Source organism: Rhinatrema bivittatum, chromosome 9 (genome assembly GCF_901001135.1).
Source record: "Rhinatrema bivittatum chromosome 9, aRhiBiv1.1, whole genome shotgun sequence".
Taxonomy (NCBI): Eukaryota; Metazoa; Chordata; class Amphibia; order Gymnophiona; family Rhinatrematidae; genus Rhinatrema; species Rhinatrema bivittatum.
The window spans coordinates 44,931,327-44,953,115 of record NC_042623.1 but is presented as its reverse complement, the minus strand read 5'-3'; the positions used below and the strand labels follow the sequence as shown (position 1 = coordinate 44,953,115).

The window sequence follows — 21,789 nt, the reverse complement described above, 5'->3', positions numbered from 1 at the left end:
TGTTGTCCTATCAACTTGCCCATAAAATAGCCATAGATGACTGTTCAAATCAGTTTGAATGGTTTTTTTTTATTAAAAATGCAAAATATAAATTTTTTTTATAAGCATGTCAAAATCATTCTAATACACTGGAGATTACATTTTTACTGGCTTGGGGACTTTGAGCTTAGAGTCAACTAGCATCCAGCACTTTGCAACTCGGCTATTATCATTGGAGGATTTCAAACTGAGCAGTATGTTCATTATTACCAGTTAGAAAGACAATTATACAATCTGAACAGAATCACGGGTATAATAGGTCTTTAAAGGAATTCTCAACTTTCGATAGGGTCAATTCTATTTTATGGCTAATATTCCAAGTATTCTGTCTGAATAAAATTGAAATAAAAAGTGCCAAAATTCCAGATCTTTTGAAAAGAATGATCCTAGACAGGAAGACATTTCAAATGTCTTCTCCAAATGGCCATCTGCATGTTGATAAAAAAAAAAAAAAAAGAAATAGAAAAAAAGACTGATATAAAGAAAAAAACCGTGCTATTCCCACTCCATGATTGGCACATAGTAATTAATGTTGAAGTATATTTCAATAGTGCTTGCTACTCCCTGCAGAACTAAAATTTCAAAATTACAAAAGCACTCTATTGTTGATATGTCACAGTCAGCAGCATGGCATTTTCTCAGAACCCAATTAATTCATAAACTGGAGTACTTTTCATCATTAAAGAAAAAAAGATTAGAAGAAATGCATTAATTTCCTACACTGCTCTGCCCTCTCCCCATCCGTCACCATGCTATCAGTTCATAGTAAGGACAAGAAGTAAAAGAATGCTTGCCCACACTTCAGTCACCATACTGCTTCATTTAAATATGATCAAAAGCACTTAAATTGCTCAATGCCAAAGGAACCAATAGGGAGGATGTTAAAAAATAAAAGAACATTAGGAGAATTTCATTCCTGGATTAAAAAAACACCACAGTCATAATTTTGAAGAAAATTAAAGAGAATGCTACACAAGAATTAGGGAAGGCTCACATATGGACAGAAAGCCAAACTAAGGGCCTTATTTTCCAATATCGCATTGGTAACGCATTAGGGGGCGTTACCAATGCAAATGAGGCTTCTTTCGTGCAGTGGGGAAACATCGTGTGCGGCGATGTTTTCGCCATTCGCGAAAACATTAGCGCCGCACGCGATGTTTTCCCACTGCACGATGATTCTGTCAGTGTTTTATCGCGGTGCACGATATTTGCCACTTAGTTCCAGACAGCCTGTTTCAGGCTTAGAGAGAGAGAGAGAGAGAGAGAGAGAGGCTGTCCGGAACTATCGTGGAGGGCGATAATCCTTTTCTGGCCCGTAGCTCAGTCCATAACGCGAAGTTGGAGTTGTAGTTAAAATCCGCGATAGCAGCCGCGCTAACACTGCGGTTGTTTCGCCGCACACGATACACAGGTTCCCGCTTTACATATGCTCCGCCCCAACTCCGCCCCTGAATACCAAATGACTAATTTGCATTCGCGAATCGCGTTAACAGCTGTTAACGCGATTCGCGAATTTATCGCACGCGGTAAAGTGCTTTGAAAATGAGGCCCTAAATGTCTCTTTTTCCATTGTACATTTTGCCTTGCTCTCTAAAGTACTTCACATCTAGAAGGAAGAGGAACATGGGCCAGTTCGGTGGTTCAGGTGATAAGTGCTGTGCTTTGCCATGCAGAAGGTCCTCTGGTTGATCTTCAGGTTGGCTCTTCTGCTGCCTGGTTTGGTCAGGGATGGGGATGCTGGAGAGGCAGTATTCACAGCTTCTGGGTGGGGTGGGAGATAGTCATGGTCATCGCTTAAGGGGACTCTTAGAGGCTGGATTCAGGCCCCATGATTTGCAGTGTTCTGAAAGGAGCCCTAATACATGGCTCTGTTGAAACAAATTCTTCCATCATACAGAAGTAGACATCTAATTTGTCACTGGAGTTGGAAGAAAATAATTGGTGTGATATTTGGGACTCCATTAAAAAAATTTCTATCTGCAACAAAAGGAGAGAATTAATGTACAAATTGTTACATGGGATGTATAGATAGCTTCTATATTTTTCCAAGTTCAGCAGCTTGAATCCCTTTTGTTGGAGAGTTATGAGATACTGACTTCCTATATTCATCTGTGGTGTGAATGTGTTCTTGTGCAGGAATTCTGGGCTGTACAGACAATTATTCAATCAATAATTGGCTCCCCTCTTATTCTAACTGCATCTTTGTTTGCTGGGGTGATGAGAAGCTCCGGAGATTAATAAGAACTGTAAGCATCTAGTTTTACATTTATTGCATGCCACCAGAATTACTATTGCTTTCTCCTGGAAATGATCTTCTGATATGGACTATTGGAGGGGAGTTATAGCCAAACTAGAGTGCCTCATCTTTGCTCTTAAGGATAATTTGGAAGGTTACGAGCAAATCTGGGGTATTTACTAGGCGTGGAAGAGGTTATTAGCATAATATCTTGTTGTATGTGACATAAATGATTGTTTTGTCTTTTCCTTTTTCTCTGTATAATTCCTCTATTTAAAATCACAAAAAACGTGAATGCACAAATTAAACCAATTTTACAACCATATTAAATGCGTATTTTAAATTTTTGAGGCATCAAACATGGAGCCTCACCAACATGATTTAACTGGCGAAAAACTCCACCCTGTGTCCTCTTATGGCAGTCTTTTTTTTTTTACTTTTGCTATTAAAAGGTGATCAGATCAATAACCTTCAGTGTAACTCCAAACTCAAAAACAATCACAGTTTAAAAATGATGCCCCCAATGTCAATCATAGCCAACTACTTAACTCCTTTCAAAGTCAGCGTCCTTGAACTTCACTTCTTCCAAAGTGGGTGTCCTTACATAAGAACACAGCTTTCACTACACCACAAGTTCCAACATCTATGTTTCAAAGATATTCTTCATCGGGAGACTGTGGTTGGGACTTGTGGTATAATGGAAGAAGTGAAGTTAAGGACAGGTATCCTTAGCCTGCCATAGTTCATGACCTGAAACAAAAGAGCAGTACAGGAGAGGCACTATAGTTGTGTGAATGGATCCCAATATTATTTATTTATATTTAGCTCACACCTTTTTATTGGTAGCTTAAGGTGAGTTATGTTCAGGTACAGTAGGTATTTCTTGACCAATAAGCCTTGGAATCTAAGGAGATACTTTTCAAAGAATTATGTGGGGGTTGCATGTGTAATATTAGCATATTTGCATATAAATGCTATTCTATAAACGAGAATATGCACATACTTGCAATGTCATGCGTAAATGTTGACAGGGAGAAAAAGGGGCGATTTAGGGACAGGGTTCAGAAATATGCATGCATTTGCTGTTTTGTGTTATATGTATATGTTCTCATAATTGCCCACACTTTTACACCTGCTGAGTAATTGAAATCTGACTTATCTTTTTTCTGCAGTTTTTGGTTGGAAGGTCGGGGGTGAACTGATGGGTGCTCAGGGTAAAGTGCTGGAGGGTCTGGTGAACTGGGGAGGTGTAGGTGAACCGGTGATTCCGAGTACATGCGCAAATAAATATTTTCAGAAGCAGAGTACATATATGCTTAATAAAATACCTTCCTCCACATTAAATTCTGCATTGTTATGCGAGTGAAATATATGAATGTATTTTTTTAAAAAATGGATAGAGAAAATATGTCTGATCCTGTGTTACAAATATACACGCATACTTTTGGGGCAAAAATACATGCTACTTTATGAACTATGCAGCTTCAGCTACATGCTAGCTTGAAGCTCTACATGCCCAATTATGCATGCAAATGATGTACTGAGGATAGTTTTGAAAGTTTGGGCTCTGTTTGTACCTGAGGCAACAGAGGAGGAACTGACTTACCCAAGGTTACAAAGAGCATCAGTGGGAAAACCAGAATTTGAAGCCTGTCTTCCCTGGTTCTCAGACCACTGCTGTAACCACTAGACTATTCCAGCTAAGCCCAGCCCTAAAGTAAGAACTGGAAGAAAATGTTTGAAGGCTTGTTTGCCCTGTATCTAGACTTAAGAACTCTTTTCTTTGTGGGCATTGATGGCTAGTTTTATTTCTTTACAATAAAATATACCTCAGCATTTCACTTACAGTGCTCTTTCTTTTCTGTATGGTCACTAGTTTTCTGTTTATCCTCTCTGACACCTTACACCCTAGATAACACATACACACCTACCTCTATCACTTGCATTTAAGAAGGTCAAGAATGTTTAATTTTTTCAATATCAATATCAATCATTTTTAATGTAACTTTACAAAGTTCATTTGTTGCAACTTTTGTTACTTCATTTGTGCCAAATATTCTTTAATACTATGTATCATTGAGAAGATACAGTATGAGTGTTTTACTTGGTAGTGCTATTATGTGTGTAGTTTGATGGAGGTGTGTGGAAGTTTTACAGTGGCTATAGAAAGTCTATACCCACTTCCAAAATTGTATCTTTTGTTGCCTTATAGATATAGGGTCCTTCATTTTCAGTTTAAACCAATTTTCACCCATAAATTCCCAGATTTTTCCAAAAACGACAATCAGTTCAGACCAATTTCACCCTAATTTTAGGATGATTAAAGAGCGAGCAGCTCCCGAGTTGCAGATGCAGTCTCAAGGCTTCCAGGAACTGCTGGAAGCCAGTGTGGGCTACAGCACCTACAGTGTTTCAAGTCCCATCCCCATCAGTAAAAGCATGCGCCCTCCAGTGCCGCTCATGTAGCGTTTCAAGTCCTGCTTTCCTTTTGCCCAGGGCAGCCAAAGTGCTGCAGTTAGGTGTCGTTAATGCAGCATTTGAAATGGGCCACATCCTCCAGAAATACTACCTGGCAGGCTTCCAGGGCCTGCACAAACGCAGTAGTGCAGTGCTGCATCGTGTGGGAGCCTCAGCAAGCAGAGAGGAGAAGCCTGGAGCCATCACTAGTAAGGTTGAATGCTATTGCAATGGAGAGGAGGAGGGAGATTCTTGGGTGTATAGAGAAAGAAAGGCACAAGGGATAGGGGTAGAGATAGGGGATGCTGCTGAGTAGGTAGGTGAGAGAATCTGCTTAATATTGTTTTATTATCCTAATTTCTGTCCTCCAAAATAAACTCCGATATTTACCCTGGAAAATAATGAGTCACATTTTTCCACCGATTTTTCTCCTGTTTTTGTTCTTGACACAATAAAACAAGATAAATTCCTGGGAAACTTTAACAAATAAAATCTGAAAATGAAGCTCCCTACTTATAGCCTGTAAGTAAAATCCATCAAAACAGTTCCATCTATCTACATTTCCTATCTCACATCTGCCAAGTAAAAAATATATTCCAGAATTCCTTAAAAAATGAAGTAGAAATACAAATATGGAATAGCTTGGTTGATAAGTGTCCACCCCCCTTATATTTCTGTAGGAATCCTAAAAATGAAAGCTCTGATGTAAACAATTGCCTTCAAAAACACACATCAAATGAATTGGCCCCACTTGTGTTAAATTGTACTGATTCACATGATGTCAAGATTAATTCAGTAGTTCTGTTGGTTTTCTTTGCTGGATAGTGCATTTCAAAGCAAATACTTAACCGTTAGCACCAAGGAGCTGTCAAAAGAATCTTGGGACAAAGTTGTGAAAAAGGCACAGTTCTGGGGATGAGCATAAAAGAATTGCAAAGTTCTTGAATATCCCTTGGAGCACTATGAAGACAATTATTAAGAAGTAGAAGGTGTATGGCATCACCAAGACCCTGCATTCTACAAATCTGGTCTGTATATTAGGATGACAAGAGGGAAGCCATTACTCAAGAAAAATCACTTTGAATCCCATTTGAAGTATGTAAAATAACCCTCAAGAGATACTATAGCTATAGGTTTTATGACCTGATGAAACTAAAGTAAAATTTTTTGGCCTGTATGTAAAGAATTACATTTGACATAAACCCAGCACAACACATCAACCAGAGATTACCAGCCCTGCTGTGAAGCATGGTGGTGGCAGCATCATGTGATGGGGATGTTTCTCATTTGCAGGGACTGGGGCACTTATCAGAACAGAAGGGAAAATGAATTGAAAAAAAGTCCTTGAGGAAAACCTGCTACTCTCTATGAGACAGCTGAAACTGAGGCAGAACTTCACCTTTCAGCATGGCAACAGCCCAAAGCACACAGTCAAAGCTACACTGGAGTGGCTAATGAACAAGAAGGTAAATGTCCTGGAGTGGCCCAGTCAGAACCCTGAGCTCAATATTATTGAAAATCTGTGGCAAAGAACTTGACAGAACTTTAACAGTTCTGTAAAGAAGAATGTTGTGATATTGATAAATCTATGTGTGCAAAGTTGGTGGAGATCTATCCCAACAGACATACAGCTGTAATTATTTGCCAGAGGTGCTTCTACAAGTATTTACTCAGGGCAGTGGAGACTTATCTAGTTGTTGGATCAATATTTTTTTTTGGATACATATTGTATATGCTTTGTCTCCTAATAAAACATTTTTAGTTCTGTAAAGTTTGGAGTATGATGTGTTGTTGAGTGCACAAAACCTCCTCATTTAATGCATGCAAGTCTGCTGCACTGAAATAAAATGAAAAATGTTCAAGTGGGTGCATACTTTCAATAGCCATTGTATATGTGTATAGTAACATCTATGTTTAGAGAAATAACTATATACAGTAGTGATACCTAGTACTATGGGTACCCTGTGAGCTATGCTTGTTAATGTAGCTGTATATTATGCCAATAGTGTGTATCTTTTCATCGCTCTACAGTTAGGGAGAATCATAGTTCCATAGATGTGCTTTTGAGTAGTTCAGAGGTTTATATGTGAAAAGGGTTTGTATATGGAAAATGTGTGCATGCAAGTGTGAGGCACGACAAAAAAAAGTGTTAGAAAAGTTGTAAAATTGTGATATAAAGGAAAAAGATTTTTAGAATAGGATATAAGAGGAAATATAAATATTTTGTATAAGATAATATAGGTGGTAAGGCAAATCATAATAGTTTTTAAATGCTAGAACTACAATCCTTAATAGGAAAAACATCATTGGTCATTTGAAAAGTGACTTTTATAAGGAAACTTAGCCTGTGTTTTAATATAAGATGAATTGTCTTTTGTCTGGATATCAGAACAAGCAAAAGTCTGTATGTTTCAGATAACTTATATTTGTTACAAAAGTACAAAGTAATTTTAAGTGTTGAAAATCACTCCTACAGGAAGTAATGGGAACCACATGCTTGCAATAGTGCTCCAGCCTAGATATATGTCAGCCCTGAGCAGTAGTAAACATGTTTAAATCTGAAGGCTGCTGGAGGTGAATAAGGCATTTATGTATTAGGGTGAATTAGTCTTTGTGGTTATGTCTATGGGTGGAGTGGCATGTGTTAAAATAGTGTCGATTATGTTGGCTCCTCCTGCATGCGCTGATTATATTTGTTCAAGTTATGAAAAATATTATCTTTTTTACCTGACTTTTCTTGAATATCTAGATTTATGATAGCTGCTGTTTTGGATTTTTTTAAATTTTCACCTCTACAGAGGCCCACAAGATTTTTGGTGAATCAAGCGTTTAATGAGCAGATACAAAGATGGCAGTGTTATGGCTAGCAATAGTCTCGAGCAAGCACTCGAGGTTTGGCATACCAAGGCAGAGAAGTGAGGTTTGGCATACCAAGGAAGAGAAGTGAGGTGTGCCCTTGCGGTGGTGAAGACGGTCCAAGTCCCGGCCACTCCGCCGACCTACACGCCCTGGGAGACCACACTATTATGGTGGTCTCTGAACAGTCCTCTGACTGTTCCCAGCCCTTTCAGACCTGCAGCAGAGGCGGCAGGCCGGACGGAGGGCAGGCTGGCACAGGACTTGAAGCGGATAAGGCAAGGCCTTGGAACTTGGAGCAAAGCACAGAGGAGTTCAGGACGAAGACAGGAGCAAGAGGGATGAGCTGGACCCTCAGGCGCCCTACCATTCCATTGCCAACGGGCGGCCCCAATGGACAGTCGCGGACCACACTGTCTCCTTTGCGTCCTACACAGCCCAGAGGCTGGTCGCAGACCACGAGAAGAGCGGGAGAAGCTCTGGAAGTCACTCAGCACAGGGTAGTGGAAACCCCTCGGGTTCTCCAGAGTTGGAACTAGGAATCAGAAGCAAGAGTCTAGGAACTCTGAACACAAGCAGGAACTCTCGGAGGCATGGAGCATCAGGACTAGAACATCAGGAACAAGCTGGAACATCAGGAAGTCCAAGGGAGACATAGCCTAGGTAGACTATCCCCATTGCCGAAGCAAGGACTGAGTAAAGAGGAAGTCCTTTTATAGGACAGGAACAAGCAACTCCCTGGGAGGAGTTCAGATGAGCCACATCTGGCTGGCCCTATAACTGGAGAGAAGAGCTGCAGGCGGGGCCCAAATCAGGAAGTCCAGGTGGAGACTGAAGCAGGCCTCAGGACGTCGAAGGCCTCCCAGGTCATGGTGCAAGACCTGGGCAACCAGATCAGGTGAGGCCCCGGCTTCGGAGCGGCCTCCAGAGAAAGGTGAGAGGCTTCCTGTAGCTCCAGCTATGGGAGGAATCGTAACAGGCAGTATGTTTTGAAATCTGAAATGAAGATTTTTATTTAAAACTTCTTTAGAACAGTTTGTTCAAATAATATATGTAATAAAAATGGACAAATTTAATTTATGACTGATCTAAATCTTTTCTCCTTATCCAACTATTACTAGATAGATGAATCCTAGATTTAATTGATATAATTTATAAATTTTGCAAAAACACAAACAAAATATTTAGATGGTATCATAATTTTATTTTCTTTGAAAATGTTTCCATATCATATTTCTGAGATCAAGAAACATGATAAACAATCTCTGCTGCACTCCACTATCCTGTATAATTAGAGATTTTAGTCGCAGTCAGGAATAGCAGTTTATGCCCATCTCTAATATTAAAAATATAGCCCTCATTGTACAAATAGAATGATCTACGTCTGTTTCATTTATGAAATAGAATATTTCTCTTCTTTGAATCTGCTCCTGCAAGCTCTTACCTGTTTAAGTCTCTTCAGAGATCCATTGTGTGTCCTGCAGGGTTTCTGATCTTGTTTATTTTTTATTGAACATTTATAGCCTGCTAGTCTGAAAGGAGGCTTGCTCCTTGAGAGTTATGATACAGAATAAAAACATCAATACAATGGTATTGGACCAGCTGTGGACTTTGTGGAATCTAAAAAAAACATTAAATAAACAAGCATGAAATATAAAGATTATGCAGAACCCAATAACCAATAAATAAAACTGCTCAAACACAAAAAGAGTGACTACAACAACTAAAATCATGTAGTACAGGCAAACTCATCAGTTTAAAACACATTTTCACAAATCTCTCTAACTAAAAGCCTGATTTAAATAAGTCCAGGTAATGGAGATCCAAGGGTCAAGATGGAATAGAAAAACAGAGGGGATACAAAGAAACTTCCCCCTCCACCTCTGACTGCAGTGACCAAAAAGGAACATATTCAGTTAGTAGGGACCTTGGGTATTGTGACCATCCCCATGAAATGCCTTAAAAATGATACATATGATTTTAAATTTAACTCATGATGAAATAATCAATTTAGTCTAAAAGGTGAATTTTAAGACTTGTGAGTGGATACACATTTGCGCGTGTTTGCCAACTTGCGCACATGAACATGGCGATTTTATAACAAACATGCATATACGCTCGCCTGTTATAAAATTGGCTATACACGCGTACATGTGCGCGCAATTTTATATTGATGCGCACATGTGCGTGCAAATGCTGCCTCGATCGCGTAAATGGGGGGAGAGGGGAATTTTAGTAGATACGCGTGCCGATGCAATTACCTGTTTTCCCAGTTTGCCCCATTAAAGGGAGAGGACTTCCTAAACCCCCTAGCTAACTTGCCTCCCTTTAACCCTATTTATTTATTTATTTATTTTTAGTTTTTTATACCGATTTTCCTGCATAAAATGCATATCAAACCGGTTTACAATGAAACAGAATAAGCAGGAAGTAAAATTCCTTAGTCTAATACATTTAAACGTCAATAATGAAATAATTTTAAACAAAGCAAAAAGCTAAATAACATTAATAAAAGTTCAATTATTAACTTAAACATAAATATAATTATATTAGAAGGAGCACAAAGGTTAGCACAAAGGGGAAAAACGCCTGGTGGAATCGCGCCGTTAATCGGGTCGCCGCTGGCTGGTCATCATGACGTCGGGGGGGGGGGGGGGGGGTCTTCACATCTCTGATTTTCTCTTTTTTTTTTTCTATTAGCCCCAACCCTTAAAACCCTGCTGACTGGCCTGGATTTTTGTTTCTTGACTTCCACGCCGTCCAGAGCAGAAGTAAAGTTACGCAAATAGAGACCCCGGCGCACGCTGGTGTGTGTAAATACTTATGTGCTGTTTTCATTCATGTTTCCTGGAACACCCATGCCCCACCCAGATCACGCCCATGCCTTGCCCCTTTCTTGGAAAAAAAATTGTACTTGCATACCAGAAGATACATGCGAACCCAGGCACCTCTCAAAATCTGCACAGCGGACGCTGGGCCAATATACACACACATCTCCCAGCTTTTGCGCGATTAGGGTTTTTAAAATTCACCCATTAGTCTTCCATATGCAGGATTCTTACTACAGTAGTCTTTTTGTGGCTCAGAGCAGGATATAGCTGCCTCCAGAGCTACCTGTAGTACTGGGCTTTGATCTTCATTACTTTTCTCTTCTTCCCTTCCCCCAAGCTTTATAGTCCCAACTGCCTCTTGTCTGTGGGTTGCGGTTGTTCTAACCTTGAGGCCCATGGGGGCTGCATGGATTTGTTTACCTAAAGATTTTCAAGCTGCTCTGCCTTCTGAATATGATATTTAAATAATCCAATAAGTGACAATAATAAGGCGTTTATGCCTTGAAACCAATATGCATTTGAACCATGAATTTGCTGTACCATATACAGTTTTGCTCATAAGTTTACATATCCCTGGCAGAATTTGTAGCATTTTAAGAGTAATCAGATAAAACATATCTGTTATTTTTCAAATTAAACTATTATGCATCACGGAATAGCACAATCTTTAAACATCATAGCAGTAAGGGAAATAATAAAAGGGTCCTGTTAAAAAGTTTGCATACCCTTAATTCTTAACATCATGTCTTGCCTTCTTTTGCATCAATTTTTGTGATATTTGTGAATGAGGCCCTTTATTTTCTCATGTGGTAAAGCTGCCTCTTCCTCTTGGCAAAAAGCCTCCAGATCCTGTAAATTCTTTGGTTGTCTAACATGAAGTGCACGTTTGAGTTCTCCCCAAAATGGCTCAATGACATTGAAGTCAAGAGACTGTGATGGCCACTCCAGAACCTTCACTTTCTTCTGCTGCAGTCACTGAAAGGTCAACTTGGCCTTATGTTTAGGATCATTGTTATATTGGAAAGTCCAAGTGTGCTCCATGCGCAGCTTCCTGGCTGATAAATACAAATTCTCTTCCAATATTTTCTGATAAGATGCTGCATTCATCCTGCCATCAATTTTAAATAAATTCCCTGTGCTGCTGTAGCTCACACCCCAAAAAACCAGCATAGATCCACCTCTATGCTTCACGGTAGGGATGGTATGCTTCTCTTCATAGGCCTTGTGTCTCCTCTCCAAACATAGCATTTATGGTTATGACTATAAATTCAATTTTGGTCTCATCACTCCAAATTATTTTGTTCCAGAAGTTTTGCGACTTCTCTAAGTGCTGTCTGACATATTGTAAGCAGGCTATTTTGTGGCATTGGTGCAATAATAACTTTTTTCTGCCATGCAGCCTGTTTTTGTTCAAGTATCTCCTTATTGTGCATGCTGAAACACCCACATCACTTTGTTTCAGAGAAGCCTGTATTTCAGTAGACTTTGCATGTGTGTTTTTTCTGTGCATTCTGACAAATTTTCCTGGCAGTTGTCTGAAATCTTTCTTGGTCTACCTGACTATGGTTTGGTTTTAACAGAATCTAAAATTTTCCACTTCTTGATCATAGTTTGAACAGATTGGCATTTTCAAATCTTTGGATTTTTTAAAAAATCTTTTTCCTGATTTATAAAGTTGAACTACTTTTGCTTGCAGATCCTTTGACAGTTCTTTTGATTTCCCCATGCTTCAGTAACCAGTGCAGCCCTGGATGAAATGCACAAAGGTTTCCCAAGAGCTAAGAAACTCATTGACTATTTTTACACAGACACTAATTACAATCAAACAAGGCACAGGTGTGGATATCTACCCTTCATTGCCATCTCAGTCTGTGTGTGTCAACTTGAGTGTATACAACCCAGGGTATGCAAACTTTTGAACAGGACCATTTTATTATTTCATTTATTGTTAAGTTTTTTTTAATGATTATGCTATTCTGCGATGTATAATGGAGCAGATTTTTAATCTTATGCACGCGGGGTACATTTGTGCGCGCTACCCAGCGCAAATATACACCCGATTTTATAACATGCGCACGCCTCCACGCGCATGTTATAAAATCTGGGGTCAGGGTGCACATTTGTTCCCCTTGTGCGCGCCGAGCCCTAGGGGAGGCCCGATGGCTTTCTCCGTTCCCTCCGAGGCTGCTCTGAAATCGGAGCAGCCTCGGAGGGAACTTTCCTTTCGCTCCCCCCTGCCCTATCTAAATCCCCCCCTTACCTTTATTGCAGGAGTTACGCCGGCATGCCAACCCCCGGCACAGCCGCTGTGCCGGAGGACTCGGGACCGCCCCCAGACCGCCCCTTTTTCAAAGCCTCGGGACATATGCGCGTCCCGGGCTTGCACGCAGGGGTAGGTTTTAACGGGTTACTCGCGTAACCCTTTGAAAATCTACCCCAATAGTTTTATTTGAAACAAATAAATAATAGATGTGTTTTGTCTGACCACTCACGTCTTCTTAAAATGCTACACATCTTACAAATTCTGCCAAGGGTATGTAAACTTATGATCACAACTGTATGCGAAAGTCCACATTTACACTAATAGTCCACAGGCACCAGCAGCATTAAAATACAATGATCTAATTTGCATATTTTTTTCTGAACCACATAATGTAGTTGATAACTTTACAACTAATTTCTGAAATACAAATATTTTTTTCAAATTTCCTCTTTATCATTCTGTGCAGGCCTATTTTCCTTCCTCTTTTCTCATCCAGCTTTTATTTGGGGAGTTATGTCAGACTGCACGGTTTGTCATTTTCTTCTACTTATTCTACCTGTTTTGTGATGTGTAGCTGAGAAATCAGGGTGCAGTTCTCTTTTCAGCTTCTTTTCAATGATACTTTCAGCTCGTAAGTATCACTATGGAAAGCTGCACTGTCAGATCCTTTCCCAAGCAGTGGAGACATTCGAAAATCAAACCTAGGTTTTCCACTTACCATTGCAGAGCTGTAAATACTATTTCGTTGCAAACCTATGATATTAAAACAGCAATACTATGTTTCTCAGAATGTCAATTTGCTTATTTCTAAGTTTGTATAATTGTTTTGCTCTTATTCTTATCTCACTATTCTTTTTTGTAATTTTTTCATAACTCTATGGAATAATCTGTATGCACTATTCAATATGATTTTGCCCCATCTTTAAAAAATCTCCTTTCCTGAGTCTAGGCTTCAGCTGCTTGTGCTGTAGTCATCACATGTTATTGTAATGCCTGCAAGGAATTCTTCTAAGGATCAGCACTACTGTGCCCTATTTCACTTAGATAAAGAATTAGTTAAATAGCAGAATGAAAAGCATGAGTCTAGTGATTTGGCAGTGAAGGTTGCCTTTTAAAATGTATTTTATTGAGAATATCATAATACAGAGTTTTTCATAATGTAGAAAATGACAGTAACCAAGTGCAGTATTAGGGTTGCCAACTGCCCAGTTTTGGACTGGACGGCTAGGTTTGCAGTGTCAAGTCAGAAGTACTGCCCGGACACTGAAAATCCGGTTTTTGCAAGAGGCTCCTTCTCTTTCCCACAGCTTCCTGGTTATAGGGAAAGAGAGAGCCAAGAGATGTGCTGTGTCCCTGCCCTCTGGCCTCCTTTCCTGTGTTGTGATGGGGCGAGGAGAGGAGAGGAGGTGGGTCCTAGCACAGCCCTTAGTTCCCAGCGCTCCACAGATCTCTGCAGCAATGGCCCTCTGGGTCCCTCCCCCTCCCTCACTGAGTGCTGGGCCAAGACCCGAGAGAGAGGGGCTGCAGCGAGCTAGCCGAGGGAAGAGACAGAGTCTCAGGGTGAGGAAAGGGGAGAGACAGGACACAGAGAAAAGGGGAGGGAAAGGAAGATAGACACCTGGAGAGCAAGGCGGAAAGAGACACGGGGGGGGGGGGGTATGGAAGGAAGGTCACAGGGAAGGGGAGAGGCACAAGGGGAGCATGAGGGAAAGAGAGAGACAGGGACGGAAGAAAGAGACGAGGCACAAAGGAATCAGGGGGACACAGGAGGAAAGGAGTCAGAAAGAGGAAGGAACTGTGGAGGAGAGGGAGACAGGAGGTAATGAGGGAGAGAGACTAGCATAGGGAGGGAAAGGACTAGACACAGGAGAATAGTACAAGAGAGGAGTGCACAGAGGGGGGGAGGGCATATTGAGAGAAGGTTTCACAAGGGAGACAGAGATGAAAGGTTGGGACGATTTTAAGGAAAGGGAGTGCGAACCACCTATGTTTGAGACAGGAGGCTGTGTGTTTGGGAGTGTGCATGTGTGTCAGAGAGGAGGCTGTGTGGGAGTGTGCATGTGTGAATGAGAGAGGAGGCTGTGTGTTTGGGAGTGTGCATGTGTGAATGAGAGAGAAGGCTGTGTGTTTGGGAGTGTTTATGATAGAGGAGGCTGTGTGTTTGGGAGTATTTGTGTCTATAAGATAGGCTTAGTGTTTATGTGGAATTATGGAGGTGGATGTGTATTAGAAAGGCTTTAGTTGTGATAGAGAACAAAACTGCATGAGAGAGGCTGTGATTGATGTCTTTATGAGGATAGTTGAATAAGATTTTATAAGACAAAGTATGAGAGGGGTGCTTGATAGCTATGTAATGAGTGGATCGACAACTGACAGTAGTCTGTAACTTCCCCCCCACCCCCTGCCTCCACTTGCAAAGCATTGGGTTTAGTAGGGTGTCCAGTTATGGTCCATGGAAAAGTTAAGTCACCCTATGCAATATAGCAGCTTAAGAAATAAAACTATCTATGAGTTAGGAAAATGAATTAATAAGTCCTGTTTTGGTCACTACTCCTGGGTTGTTGGAAAGAGAAAATGCCTCTAATTTAAGGAGGATTTTAGTTTTGAAGCCATATTTCTTTCCAAAATATTAGCATCCCTTCAGTTACTATTTTTAAATCCTGTTATATAAGTTCCATACATAGCTGAAGATATGGAAGAAAGCCAGATATTGTGACTCTCGTACCATTTCAGTTCCATACTCTACCACCCAGAAATGGCCACCGAACAGTATTATCTGAATATGTATCTCTGCATTTATATATAGCTTTCTATAGCAGAAATATTCCACACAAACTTGGAACCAAGTTTTACTAGAGGAACTCAGAAGTGATCTGCAAACTTTGATTCAGTCAGCAAGTCAACAGGTACAGTTAAAAAGACACAATCAGTTTTTCCTCAACCTGCATGCTTTCAGACCTGATCAGGTATGCTGTGGAAAAGTCACAATTGCCTGATATTCAGATCCAGATCAGCATCTGGCCTCCGCTGTCAGTACCTCACAGCAACAAGAGACACCAGCAGATTTTAAACATGTATGAGCTTCTTCTGAGGACATGTATACTCATTCATGCCTTTTTTCCCCTAGCTATAGCTTGAGCTCTGGAGTGTGTTAATATGCAGCATGCAGGGCATGAATGGCTAGGCCATGCTTTGACACAGTGCCTCCTCCTCTTCCTCCTCCTGAGCTTCCTTCTTTGAATTCTTCCAGCCTCTAATCCCCAGGCTGAGTGAGGCAGGAAGAGTGTGCACTGAGCACTGGATGTGACTCATTTTGAGTGTTCAGAGCAGTAGCAGTAGAGGAGCTCTAGCAGCCACATGCAACAACCGTGGTAACTAACTGAACTCACACCCTGCATCTCATTGACAGGGCTGGTACAAGAGTGAATAAAATGGAAAATGTCATAATGCCTCTATATTGCTCCATGTTGAAACCACACCTTGAATACTATGTATAATTCTGGTTGCCGCATCTAAAAAAAGATATAGTTGTGATGGAGAAGGTACAGAGAAGGGCGACCAAAATGATAAAGGGGATGGAACAGCTTCCCTATGAGGAAAGACTAAAGAGGTTAGGGCTGTTCAGCTTGGAGAAGAGACAGCTGAGGGCTAATATGATAGAGGTGTTTAAAATCATGATAGGTCTAGAACGGATAAATGTGAATCGGTTATTTAGTCTTTTGCATAATAGAAGGAATAGGGGGGCACTCCATGAAGTTAGCATGTAGCACATTTAAAACTAATCTGAGAGAGTTCTTTTTCACTCAATGCACAATTAAACTCTGGAATTTGTTGCCAAGGGATGTGGTTAGTGCAGTTAGTGTAGCTGGGTTTAAAAAAGATTTGTATAAGTTCTTGGAGGAGAAGTTCATTACCTGCTATTAATTAAGTTGACTTAGAAAATAGCCACTGCTATTACTGGCATCAGTAGCATGGGATAGAATTATTCTCCCAAGACAAGCAAGATGGTAGTCCTCACATGTGGGTGACGTCATCAGACGGAGCCCTGTCATGGAACACTTTTGTCAAAGTTTCTAGAACTTTGACTGGCACACTGAGCATGCCCAGCATGCCATAATCCCTGTGGCCACAGGGGTCTCCCTTCAGCCTCTTTTTTTTTTTTTTTCTGCGCTGTAGTTTGCCTCGCGGGTTAGGAGCTCTGTGAGATTTCTCTCACCTTTTTTCCTCACAGAAAAACTTGACGTTTTACTTCATTAAAAGTTCCCTAACAGGGGTCTCCCATCGCGCTCCATTTCCTCTGATGCTCGGTGAGTATTTTTCCCATGTCTCCGGATGGTCCGTGCCAGCTTACCATTCGGTTCCCGCAGGCCACCGACCATTTCGCGCTCTTTTTATCGGCATGGCGACCGGGTTCAGAAAGTGCCCAGAGTGTCCGCGAACGATGTCCATCACAGACCCTCACACTGTGTGTGCTCTGTGCCTGGGCTCTTCGCTCGATGTCCGTTGGTGTCCCGAATGCGCCCAAATGACACTCAAAGGCAGACTTGCCCATCTGGATAAGATGGAAACACTCTTCAAATCAAAGTTAACTCCCATCGACTTCTGCACAGTCATCACCAGCGAATAAAGGTCCTTCCACTGACAAGCCTCGCCGGGAGCAGCAGGGAGGCGATGACTGTCCGTCACCGACGCCATCCAGGGCATCAGTAGCATCATCCTCAGTGCCGGGGAAAGACCAGACCGAGCACCGAGGGGAAACATTGTCACCGGCACCGAAGCGATTCCACTCCTGGTGCCGGACTGACATCACAGCTGTATTGATGGCCATTGTGCCGCCTTCAAAGAGGGCCCGGGCAGAGGCGCCCCCATCCTCCTCTGCACCCTAGACCCTGAGGCGTTCCCCACCGACATTGGTGCCGGGTACTGTGCCTCCACAGACTCTTGTGGTAGAGCCAGTAATGCCTAGCCTGTCTCCCCCTGTAGCTGTGCTATCCACGCCAGCTTTCAGGGAGGAACTGGACATCCTTGTCTGCCAGGCAGTCCTCTATGCCTTCTGGAACCTACAACCGCCAGCAATGCCGGCCCCCACACCAGCACCGACCCCGGAACCATTGATGTTTGCACCGCTACTGGACCGACTTGATACCCTCATCGGTGCTTTTCCGACTCAGCCTGTTCCATCAGCACCGAGTCAGCCATCGAGACCTCCGCAGTTCCCGATACCAATCCCGGGCTCCTCAGAGGAGGATGACACTGCTTCCAGTCCGACTCCAGCTCTAAGTCCATCGATGCCAGAAGCACTTCCAGGTCCACCGGGGCTCTCAGGACCAAATGTCCACTGTTCCCCTCGATTCCATTGAAGCCTCCATGGATGCCAATACACCCTCCATCGAATCCATCGCGGCTTCCATCGATGCCCACATGCCCTGGTGTGTTGGATATTCTCCATCCTTCCGGATCTCAACATGCGACCCCCTATGACCCATGGGAGGTTGTGGATACAGATTCCTCTACATCAGAAGACGTGCTCTCAGATCCTTCTCCTCCAGAGGAAAGACGGCGGTCTCCTCCCGAGGACCTTTCCTTTGCCAATTTTATTAAGGACATGTCTGAAACCATCCCCTTCAATCTAGTGATGGAGGAGGAGACTCATCACAAAACCTTGGAGGTTCTCCAATTTGTTGATGCCCCCAAGGAAATTATGGCCATTCCAGTGCTTGAAGTCCTGTTGGATATCCTACACTGTCTATGGGAGCATCCTGGCACTGTTTCACCAGTAAACAGGAAAACAGATACAACATATCTAGTTCAACGTGCCCCAGGCTTTCAAAAACCACAACTGCCTCATCAACCTGTTGTGGTGGAATCTCCACAGAAAAAGGCAAAACGATTATATCCACATTCCTCAGCTCCTCCAGGTAAGGACCAGAAGTTCTTAGATGGACTGGGTCAAAAAATCTTCCAAGGCTCCATGTTGGTGTCCCAGATAGCCACCTACCAGCTATATATGACCTAGTACCAAAGAAACCTGTGGAAACAGGTCCAAGATTTCGCAGACTCATTGCCTCAACAACAACAAGAAAGCCTGACTGCCATCATCCACAAGGGCCTCGAAGCAGGAAAGCATGAAGTAAGAGCAGCATATGACTCCGTCGAGACTGCTTCCTGTTTGTCAGCAACAGGAATCAATGGCAAAAGCTTCTGATTTAAGACCTGAGGTCCAAGACAAGCTTGCTGATCTCCCGTGCACTGGAGACAATCTCTTTGGTGATAAAATACAAGACGCAGTGACTCAGTTGAAAGACCACCACGAGACCCTACATCAATTGTCTACAGTCATGACAGACGCTCCCTCCTCATCTCGCAAAAGCAGAGAAGAGGACCCCAGAAGACCATTCTACCGCTCACGCAAATGCATCTAGAGTGAGACCAGCCAGAGCCCCTCAGAAGGGGACATACACGCCAGGCCAAAGTACCCAGAGCACAACCAAGCTGATCAAGCCTCTGAATTTTGATGCATTTCCAGAGAACAGCAGCCACTTATCCATGAACCCAAAACCAGAAATACTCGTAGGAGGCCGATTGCGCCACTTCCAACACAATTGGCGCCTCATAACAACAGATCAATGGGTAATATCCATCATAGGGCCAGGGTTACAGTCTAAACTTCCTCACAGTACCCCCAGACTCTCCACCCAATCCACTGTGGGCCCCAATAGACCACACGTTGCTTCTAAATTCAGAACTTTCCACCCTTCTGCGAACCAGGGCTGTAGAAGTCGACCCCCTGACACAGAAGGGCAGGGGGTTCTACTCACGCTATTTTCTGATTGAAAAAAAATCAGGCTATCTTCACCCCATCCTAGACCTCCGCAATCTTAACAAATTTCTTCAAAAAGAAAAATTCAGGATGGTGTCTCTCGGCACCATGCTTCCCCTTCTACAACAAGGAGATTGACTCTGTTCTCTAGACCTTCAGGACGCCTACGCGCATATCGCCATATTCCCACATCACCGCAAATACCTGTGCTTCATAGTGTTTCTGCCATTCGGTCTAGCCTCAGCACCTCGAGTGTTTACAAAGTGCCAGCAGTGGCTGCTGAACATCTACGCAGAAACACTGACCTGAACGACTGGCTAATAAAGAGTCGATCCAAGCAAGGCGCTCTCAACTCTCTAAAGCTCACTACAAATCTTCTGCACTCGCTAGGATTTCTGATCAATTACCAGAAATCCCACCTGAATCCATCTCACCTCCTTACCTGCATCGGAGCAGATTTGGACACCACATTCGCAAAGGTCTTCTTGCCCAACGACTGCACAGACATACTCCCCAAGTTGGCTACATCTCTGCGCACATACAAAACAGCCTCAGCCCATCGATTCCTCACATTGCTGAGCCACATGGTTTCCACGGTCCACGTCACTCCTATGGTCAGGCTAGCCATGAGAATAACTCGATGGACTGAAATCTCAGTGGCTCCAAGCCACTCAACCTCTTTCATCCTTGATCCATGTAACTGACCAGTTGCATCTGTCACTTCTCTGGTGGAGAAACAAAGCCAACTTGCAAATAGGTCTACGCTTTCAGCAACCTGTTCCTCAGGTGACCTTAACCACAGACGCATCCAACTTGGGTTGGGGAGCTCATGTGAACAACCTTCAAACTCAAGGGACTTGGACACAACTCAAAGCAAAGTTTCAGATCAACTTCCTAGAGCTTCGAGCCATACATTATGCTCTGTATGCGTTCCAGGACTGCCTTTCACACAAGACTATTCTCATACAGACAGACAACATAGTTGCAATGTGGTATTTGAACAAACAGGGAGGCACAGGCTCTTACCTCCTCTGCCAAGAAGCTGCGCAGATCTGGGTCTGGGCCCTTGCACACTCCATGCATCTCTGGGCCACTTATCTGGCAGGCATACAGAATGTAATAGCAGATCGCCGCAGTCGATGATTCTACCCTCACGCATGGTCTCTGGACCCCGGTGTAGCGAGCAAAATCTTCCAGCACTGGGGTCAACCAACCATCGACCTCTTTGCATCCGAACTGAATCACAAAGTGGACAGATTCTGTTCCTGCACAAGCAACAAAACACATTAGCCATGGACACCTTCACTCGCGCCTGGAACACAGGCCTTCTATACGCGTATCCTCCGATACCATTGATAACCAAAACTCTCATGAAGCTACAACAGGGCAAAGGATCAATGATACTCATAGCCCCGTACTGGCCTCGACAAGTATGGTTTCCCATGCTTCTGAACCTATCCATCAGAGAATCAATTCGCCTGGGCACAGCGCCCAATCTCATAACTCAGAACCAAGGCATGTTATGCCACCCGAACCTTCAAACCCTATCCCTCACAGCCTGGATGTTGAAAGCATGATCCTACAACCGCTCAACCTTTCAACTAAGGTCTCTCAAGTGCTTGTAGTTTCACGAAAGCCTTCCACACGAAAATCCTATCTTTCTAAGTGGACTAGATTTACCACATGGTGCACTCAAAAAGGTATTGACCCCTTTTCCTGTCTCACTCCATCCCTATTAGGCTCTCTGTGGCACCTTTCAGACATCCTCAGTAAGAGTACACCTCCGTGCAATCTCAGTATACCACAAGGGAGTAGGGGTGTTGCGACCATCGCTGCCCAACGTCTCCACTCCTCCCACCTTACCTCTTTTGCGACTCCCTCTTTGGTTGATGGAAGTTTGGCTGCCGCGGCGTCATCTTGCCGACCTCCTCTGGCGTCCCCAGACTGGCTAGACGCTGCCTTCTGCCATGTTCTCCTGAGGCCTGCGGGCGCGGCGTGGCCCCGACTCAAGTACCAGCTGTAGCGCGAACCTCAGGGGCATCCCCCTGAGATGATGTCATCCTCACCGGATACTTTAGGTCTTTGCTTTTGCTAGCTATTCGAGTTAGCAAGGGCTTCCTCCAGGTATTGCTGCGGATGGGATTCGCTGTCTGCATACTTTGCTACTCTGCCTCCTCGGACTTTACCAGGGGTACCTGCTCTTTGGGGGCCTCGCTCTCTCTTGCTTTTCAGGTCGCAGTCTGGAACCGGTACTCACTCCTCGAGGGCCCACATTCCCGGACCTGCT

The 21,789-nt window shown here is 43.0% G+C and overlaps 1 protein-coding gene across 8 annotated transcripts in view; it reads left to right on the top strand.

Annotated features, from left to right (window-relative positions):
• Positions 1-21,789, top strand: part of SRPK2 (SRSF protein kinase 2) — a 424,006-nt gene that overhangs the window by 85,566 nt on the left and 316,651 nt on the right. For 3 of the 8 annotated variants that reach the window (XM_029615034.1, XM_029615030.1, XM_029615031.1), the window contains 2 exons: positions 2,176-2,285; positions 6,026-6,198. The exons of 4 other annotated variants lie outside the window; for them this stretch is intronic. The gene's annotated coding sequence lies outside the window, so the exon portion shown is untranslated. The remainder of the gene's footprint in view (positions 1-2,175; positions 2,286-6,025; positions 6,199-21,789) is intronic. One more of the 8 variants, XM_029615032.1, reaches the window with a different exon arrangement.